A 9,267-nucleotide genomic window follows, 5' to 3' on the forward strand; every position below is an offset into this window, starting at 1 on the left:
TATGTGGCAGGGCTTGCAAACTATTACAGACTACAAAGAGAAGCACAGCCGCGAGCTGCCCAATGACACGAGCCAACCAGACGAGCTAAATCACTTCTATGCTCACTTTGAGGCAAGCAACACTGAGGCATGTGTAACGGATGTGAAATGGCTAGCTAGTTAGCGGGTACGCGCTACTAGCATTTCAATCAGTTACGTCACTTGCTCTGAGACTTAAGTAGGGTTTCCCCTTGCTCTGCAAGGGCCGCGGCTTTTGTGGAGCGATGGGTAACGACGCTTCGTGGGCGACTGTTGTTGATGTGTGCAGAGGGTCCCTGGTTCGCGCCCGTGTCGGGGCGAGGGGACGGTCTAAAGTTATACTGTTACACATGCATGAGAGCATCAGCTGTTCCGGACGACTGTGTGATCACGCTCTCCGTAGCTGACGTGACTAAGACCTTTTAAACAGGTCAACATTCACAAGGCCGTGGGGCCAGACGGATTACCAGGATGTGTGCACCGGGCATGTGCTGACCAACTGGCAGGTGTCTTCACTGACATTTTCAAAATGTCCCTGATTTAGTCTGTAATACCAACATGTTTCAAGCAGACCACCATAGTCCCTGTGCCCAAGAACACCAAGGCAACCTACCTAAATGACTACAGATCCGTAGCACTTCCTGACAGGCCGCCCCCAGGTAGTGAGGGTAGGTAGCAACACATCCGCCACACTGATCCTCAACACTGGATTCCCTCAGGGGTGCGTGCTCAGTCCCGTCCTGTACTCCCTGTTCACCCACGATTGCGTGGCTGGGCACGACTCCAACACCATCATTAAGTTTGCAGACAACACAACAGTGGTAGGCCTGATCACCAACAACGATGTGACAGCCTATAGGGAGGAGGTCAGAGACCTGGCCGGATGGTGCCAGAATAACAACCTATCCCTCAAAATAATCATTACAAAGGAGATAATTGTGGACTACAGGAAAAGGAGGACCGAGCACGCCCCCATTCTCATCGACGGGGCTGTAGTGGAGCAGGTTGAGAGCTTTAAGTTTCTTGGTGTCCACATCACCAACAGACTAGAATGGTCCAAAAACACCTAAACAGTCGCGAAGAGGGTACAACAAAGCTTATTCCTTCTCAGGAAACTAAGAAGATTTGGCATGGGTCCTCAGATCCTCAAAATGTTCGACAGCTGCAACATCGACAGCATCCTGACTGGTTGCATCACTGCATGGTACGGCAACTCCTCGGGCCTCTGACCGCAAGGCACTACAGAGGGTAGTGCGTACGGCCCAGTACATCACTGGGGCTAAGCTGCCTGGAATCCAGGACCTCTACACCGGGCGGTGTCAGAGGAAGGCACTAAAAATTGTCGAAGACCCCAGCCACCCAAGTCATAGAATGTTCTCTCTACTACCGCATGGCAAGCTGTACCGGAGCGCCAAGTCTAGGACCAAAAGGCTTCTCAACAGCTTTTACCCCCAAGCCATAAGACTCCTGAACAAGTAATCAAATGGCTACCCGGACTATTTTTCATTGTCCCGTCCCCCTCCCCCAATCCCTCTTTTACGCTGCGGCTACTCTCTGTTTATCATATATGCATAGTCACTTTAACTATACATTCATGTACATACTACCTCAATTAGCCCGACTAACCGGGTAGCACATTGGCTACCCGGACTATCTGCATTGTGTCCCGCCACCCGCCAACCCCTCTTTTACGCTACTGCTACTCTCTGTTTATCATATACAGTTGAAGTCAGAAGTTTACGTATGCCTTAGCCAAATACATTTAAACTCAGTTTTTCACAATTCCTGACATTTAATCCAAGTAAAAATGTCCTGTTTTAGGTCAGTTAGGATCACCACTTTATTTTAAGAATGTGAAATGTCAGAATAATAGTAGAGAGAATTATTTATTTCAGCTTTTATTTCTTTCATCACATTCCCAGTGGGTCAGAAGTTTACATACACTCAATTAGTATGTAGTAGCATTGCCTTTAAATTGTTTAACTTGGGTCAAACATTTTGGGTAGCCTTCCACAAGCTTCATACAATAAGTTGGGTGAATTTTGACCCATTCCTCCTGACAGCTCGCACACGCTTTTTCAGTTCTGCCCACAAATTTTCGATAGGATTGAGGTCAGGGCTTTGTGATGGCCACTCCAATACCTAGACTTTGTTGTCCTTATGTCATTTTGCCACAACTTTGGAAGTATGCTTGGGGTCATTGTCCATTTGGAAGACCCATTTGCGACCAACTTTAACTTCCTGACTGATGTCTTGAGATGTTGCTTCAATATATCCACATCATTTTCTTCCCTCATGATGCCATCTATTTTGTGAAGTGCACCAGCCCCTCCTGCAGCAAAGCACCCCCACAACATGAATCTGCCACCCCCGTGCTTCACGGTTGGGATGGTGTTCTTTGGCTTGCAAGCCTCCCCCTTTTTCCTCCAAACATAACGATGGTCATTATGGCCAAACAGTTCTATTTTTGTTTTATCAGACCAGAGGACATTTCTCCAAAAAGTATGATCTTTGTCTCCATGTGCAGTTGCAAACCGTAGTCTGGCTTTTTTATGGCAGTTTTGGAGCAGTGGCTTCTTCCTTGCTGAGCGGTCTTTCAGGTTATGTCAATATAGGACTCGTTTTTACTGTGGATACAGATACTTTTGTACCTGTTTCCTCCAGCATCTCCAGCATCTTCCTCCAGGTCCTTTGCTGTTGCTCTGGGATTGATTTGCACTTTTCGCACCAAAGTACGTTCATCTCTAGGAAACAGAATGAGTCTCCTTCCTGAGCGGAATGACGTCTGCGTGGTCCCATGGTGTTTATACTTACGTATATACCTATTGTTTGTACAGATGAACGTGGTACCTTCAGGCGTTTGGAAATTGCTCCCAAGGATGAACCGGACCCGTGGAGGTCTACAATTTTTTTACTGAGGTCTTGGCTGATTTATTTAGATTTTCCCATGATGTCAAGCAAAGAGGCACTGAGTTTGAAGGTAGGCCTTAAAATACATCCACAGGTACACCTCCAATTGACTAAAATGATGTCAATTAGCCTATCAAAAGCTTCTAAAGCCATGACATAATTTTCTGGAATTTTTCAAGTTGTTTAAAGGCACAGTCAACTTAGTGTATGTAAACTTCTGACCCACTGGAATTGTGATACAGTGAATTATACGTGAAATAATCTGTCTGTAAACAATTGTTGGGAAAATTACTTGTGTCATGTACAAAGTAGATGTCCTAACCGACTTGCCAAAACTATAGTTTGTTAACAAGAAATTTGTGGAGTGGTTGAAAAACGAGTTTTAATGACACCAACCTAAGTGTATGTAAACTTCCGACTTCAACTGTATGCATAGTCACTTTAACCATACCTACATGTACATACTACCTCAATTAGCCCGACTAACCGGTGCCTGTATATTGCCTCGCTAGTTATAGCCTCGCTACGGTATATTGCCTCGCTACTGTTATTTTCACTGTCTTTTTACTGTTGTTTTTATTCCTTTACTTATCTATTGTTCACCTAACACCTATTTTTTACTTCAACATTGCACTGTTGGTTAGGGCCTGTAAGTAAGCATTTCACTGTAAGGTCTACACCTGTTGTATTTGGCGCATGTGACAAATAAACTTCGATTTGATACAGAAGATAGCCCTATTTGGTAAAAGTCCATATAAGTCCATATTATGGCAAGAACAGCTCAATAATCAAAGAGAAACGACAGTCCATCATTACTTTAAGACATGAAGGTCAGTCAATACGGAAAATGTCAAGATCTTTGAAAGTTTCTCCAAGTGCAGTCGCAAAAACCATCAAGTGCTATGATGAAACTGGCTCTCATGAGGACCACCACTGGTCAGGAAGATCCAGAGTCATCTCTGCTGCAGAGGATAAGTTCATTAGAGTTAACTGCACCTCAGATTGCAGCCCAAATAAATGCTTCACAGAGCTCAAGTAACAGAAACATCTCAACATCAACTGTTCAAAGGAGACTGAGTGAATCAGGCCTTAATGGTCGATTTGCTGCAAAGAAACCACTACTAAAGGACACCAATAAGAAGAAGAGACTTGCTTGGGCCAAGAAACATGAGCAATGGACATTAGACAGGTGGAAATTTGTTATTTGGTCAGGAGTCCAAATTGGAGATTTTTGGTTACAACCGCCATGTCTTTGTGAGACGTGGTGTGGGTGAACGGATGATCTCCGCATATGTATTTCCTACCGTAAAGCATGGAGGAGGAGGTGTTGGGGTGCTTTGTTAGTGACACTGTCTGTCATTTATTTAGAATTCAAGACACACTTAACCAGCATGGCTACCCCATCATTCTGCAGCGATATGCCATCCCATCTGGTTTGGGCTTAGTGGGACTATCATTTGTTTTTCAACAGGACAAATACCCAGCACACCTCCAGGCTGTGTAAGGGCTATTTTACTAAGAAGGAGAGTGATGGAGTGCTGCATCAGATGACCTGGCCTCCACAATCCCCCGACCTCAACCAAATTTAGATGGTTTGTGATGAGTCGGACTGCAGAGTGAAGGAAAATCAGCCAACAAGTGCTCAGCATATGTGGGAACTCCTTCAAGACTGTTGGAAAAGCATTCCAGGTGAAGATGGATGAGAGAATGCCTAAAGTGTGCAAAGCTGTCATCAAGGAAAAATGTGGCTATTTGAGTTTCAAGTATAACAACATTTGTTTAACACTTTTTTTGTAGTAACATGGTTCCATATGTGTTATTTCATCGTTTTGATCTCTTCACTATTATTCTACAATGTAGAAAATAGGAAAAATAAAGAAAAACCCTTGAGTGAGTAGGTGTTCTAAATTTTCTTGACTGGTAGTGTATATAAAGTGTAATATTGAGATGTAAACTCAAAATGTAATAAACGTCAGCTCTATATCTGACACGGTATAGGTGTCTTCTTTTTTAAAGCGTGTGAGGTGTGTACGATTTGATTTGTACGTTTGTTTCAAAGTCAATTTGTTTAAGACTACCAAGAAACACTGTGTGACCCTGATTTAGCCCACAGCAGTAAAAGGTTATTAAGTATTTTTAGGCAAAGTGTGACAGTTCATAATCCATTAAAATGTATAGCCACAGTTTTCTGCATCTTTTACATAAATTCAATTTTAATGTATTTCTTAATGGTGGTGTCCTTAAATTGAGTCACCGTCAACAAAGATTTCAAGTCACTTAGTCTAGCTGTGCCAGTGTAGTGGTTATCCTGATACTTTGTGCATTAAATCTTTTCTGTGGATTATACTGTTTATAGATTAGAGCCTATGGTACATGTAGGTCTGTTTGTATCTGGGACTCCAGGGACAGCAGTTAAAAATTACCCGTCTGGCTAAACCGGCATTTTTACTGAAATGTTGATTAATGTGCACTGTCCCTGTAAAAATAAACTCCAACTCCAGAGTGTTTTGTTTTGTAATATAACATGTAGTTCATATAATATTTTACTGAAGTGATGATTGTTTTCTTTCCTATCACATGAAATGGATGTCGTCAAGATTAGGCAAACTCATGGTCATTTTGGTAGTGGAAACACGCACGCACACAGACACACACGCACACAGACACACAGGATCCTGAGTGGCGCAGCGGTCTATGGCACTGCATTGCAGTGCTAGAGGCATTACTACAGACCCGGTTTCGATCCCGGGCTGTATCACAAATTGCCGTGATCGGGAGTCACACAATTGGCCCAGTGTCGTCCGGGTTAGGGGAGGGTTTGGCTGAGGTAGGCCATCATTGTAAATAAGTATCTGTTCTTAACTGACTTGCCAAGTTAAATAAAGTTTAAAGATACACGTACACATACGCACACTACAAACGCTATATCAAACAACTGTGCTCAGACCAGTGTGCAGGGAGTGTGTTGAACAGAACTGATGACAGATTTCACCCAAAACTACAGGGGGAAAAAATATATTTGTTTGATTTATCCATTACTTTAACAGCCACTCGTAAACCAAAGTTAAAATGCTAATTTGACCTTTAGTTTAATAGATTCATGAAGAGGGTTTCATTAAGTTTCTTTATGACATTAGGCCCACCGTCTTCTCTACAAGGGGTGAACTATCCGGGTAGTGTTCATTACGGCACAAAATTGGAAGCGTTTTAAAACATTTTGCAACAGAAAATGAAAATTTGTGTTTCTTATTGGAAAACATCCCTCCGTGTTTCAGTCCATTTTCATCCATTTGGTGGCTAATGAACATGACGCAGTATGTTATTTTCTCTAATAGCATGCATTAGTCCCTAGAGCATATGCCCCAGTGTTTAATTCAAATGGCCCCTCTCCTTTAAGACTTAATTAATGTTTTAAGGAATACACTAGCAATGAGAGCCCATCATTTTTGCACAGTGATAAATTATAGGAATATCGATGCAAAATGTTTAGAATTAATAATTGTAAAGGAAGGTTAATGGCTGAAATGACATGCTACTGATGTAATGTAATTTGAGCTCCTGCTATAGCAGGAGATAATCCTGCATCAATCAAAACATTTGAATTATTATGTGGATTATAATTCATTGGCATTTTTGTAGGATTTGATACATTTTTCATAAGGGAAGATCAAGTCTGCCATTTCAGAGTGGAAATTACAAACTTCAGAAGCCTTTTTAGAACTCAAATACACTACAATTTAAACATTTTATGCATTGCATCCTGGGTGATTAAATTAAAATCAAATTTTGTCACATGCTTTGTAAACAACAGGTGCTTATTTACAGGCCCTTCCCAACAACGCAGAGAGAAAAATATTTAAATAGTAGACAAATAATAACACAAGGAATAAAGATAACTTGGCTACATACATACACAGGGTACCAGTATCGAGTCGATGTGCAGGGGTACAAGGTCATGAGATAGATTTTTATTTAACTAGGCAAGTCAGTTAAGAACAAATTCTTATTTACAATGACGGCCTACCCCGGCCAAACCCTAACCCGGACAACACTGGGACAATTGTGCACCGCCCTATGGGGCTCCCAATCACAGCTAGTTGTGATCAGCCTGGAATTGAACCAGGGTCTATAGTGATGCCTATAACACTGAGATGCAGTGCCTTAGACCACTGCACCACACTCGGGAGCCCTATACAGTATGTATATATGTACATATAGGGATAAAGTGACTAGGCTACAGGATATATAATAAGCAGTTACAGCAGCGTATTTGATGAGTCAAAAGAGTTATGTACTGGGCCATACACACTACCCTCTGAAGTGCCTTGCGGTCGGATGCCAAGCAGTTGCCATACCAAGCGGTGATGCAGTCAGTCAAGATGCTCTCAATGGTGCAGTTCTTTTTAGCCACCTGGGGGGGAAGAGGCATTATCATGCCCTCTTCATGACTGTGTTGGTGTGTTTGGACCATAATAATTACTTAGTGATGTGGACATCGAGGAACTTGAAGCTCTCGACCTGCTCCACTACAGACAGCCCTGTCAATGTGGGTGGGGGTGTGCTCTGCCCTCTGTTTCTTGTAGTCCACGATCAGCTCCATTTGGATTTATTATCAACCAATAAACCTGCCTCGATTATTAATACAGTAGACCATGGTTTCCCAAACTCGGTACCGGGGCCCCCCCTGGATGCACGTTTTGGGGGGCCAGGACCGAGTTTGGGAAACCATGCATTGGACTAGTGAATGGACCTGATACATGCACTGCAGAAAGCAGCCAGCAGAGGGCACTCTTATCACACTGAATCAATTATCTTCTCAGAAGTGCATATAATGGATTCATTTGTGTATGAATGTCATGTGATTGTGTGTGTGTGTGTGTGTGTGTGTGTGTATGTGTGTGTGTGTGTGCGCGCACGACTTAATGACCTGAATGAACCCCCAGGTGCTCCCCTCTCACAGAGAGAGAGAGAGAGAGAGAGAGAGAGAGAGAGAGAGAGAGAGAGAGAGAGAGAGAGAGAGAGAGAAACTAACCAAATATCACCGTCTCCCTCTCAAATGTCAGACTCATAACTGGATTACTCCTGGGTTTCTACTGGGCAGAGAACACAGTGACTGAAACTAATGAAAGAAGCAGGTCTCTCTCTCTTTCCCCATTTATTTCTCACCCCTTTACCCATCCTTCTCTCCTCTTCTCTCTAGTCTTTGTCCCTCTTGCTTCTTCCTCTCCCCCCTCCACTCTATCTTCACTCTCCTTTATCTCTTTCTTTCCCTCTCTCATAAGATAGACTCCATTCATACAGGTGTATGCTGTCTTTCATGGGCCTATGAAACAGCCAGATGTCTATAAAATTGCCTGGGAGTTTACATTTACATTTACATTTAAGTCATTTAGCAGACGCTCTTATCCAGAGCGACTTACAAATTGGTGCATTCACCTTATGATATCCAGTGGAACAACCACTTTACAATAGTGCATCTAACTCTTTTAAGGGGGGGGGGGGGGTTAGAAGGATTACTTTATCCTATCCTAGGTATTCCTTAAAGAGGTGGGGTTTCAGGTGTCTCCGGAAGGTGGTGATTGACTCCGCTGACCTGGCGTCGTGAGGGAGTTTGTTCCACCATTGGGGTGCCAGAGCAGCGAACAGTTTTGACATTCCACCCATGAGGCCACTAGTCATTTGACTGTAGGAAAGGCCAAGAATGTGTGAAATACATTGGCACACACACATACACAGACGCATCCCTCTCTCGCTCTCGCACTCTCTCTCTCTAAGAGTTTATCCTCTTAGGGTAACGCCTAATGATAAGAAAGAAGATGTATCTTCCTTTTTTTCCTCTCTCTCTTTCTCACTCCTTGTCTCTCTCATCCAGAGTCTGTGTGTGTGTGTGATACTCCAGCCCAGCCTCTTAGCACAGTGTGAGTCTTTTATTGGCCTATCTCCTGCTGTTCCTCTGTAATTATGGTAGACAGAGAGAATAACAACAGCAGGTGGAGAAAGCGAGAGATAGAGAGAGAGTGTGCGAGAGCGAGAGAGGGATGCGTCTGTGTATGTGTGTGTGCCAATGTATTTCACACATTCTTGGCCTTTCCTACAGTCAAATGACTAGTGGCCTCATGGGTGGAATGTTCTTAATATTTTTCATAATTAATAAAAAAAAATGTTTTTTAAACAGCTAAAAACATGGTGTTTCTATGTCAAATTCTATGTTATATTTCAGTCTTCTGTGATGTGTACAAAGTGGAATATTGGGATGCAAACTCCAAATTGAATACATTTCAACTCTATATCTGACATGGTACAGGTGTCTTCTTTTTGTTGATCCCATAACCATGTGTG

This window comes from Salvelinus alpinus, chromosome 29 (assembly GCF_045679555.1).
Source record: "Salvelinus alpinus chromosome 29, SLU_Salpinus.1, whole genome shotgun sequence".
NCBI classification, from domain to species: Eukaryota; Metazoa; Chordata; class Actinopteri; order Salmoniformes; family Salmonidae; genus Salvelinus; species Salvelinus alpinus.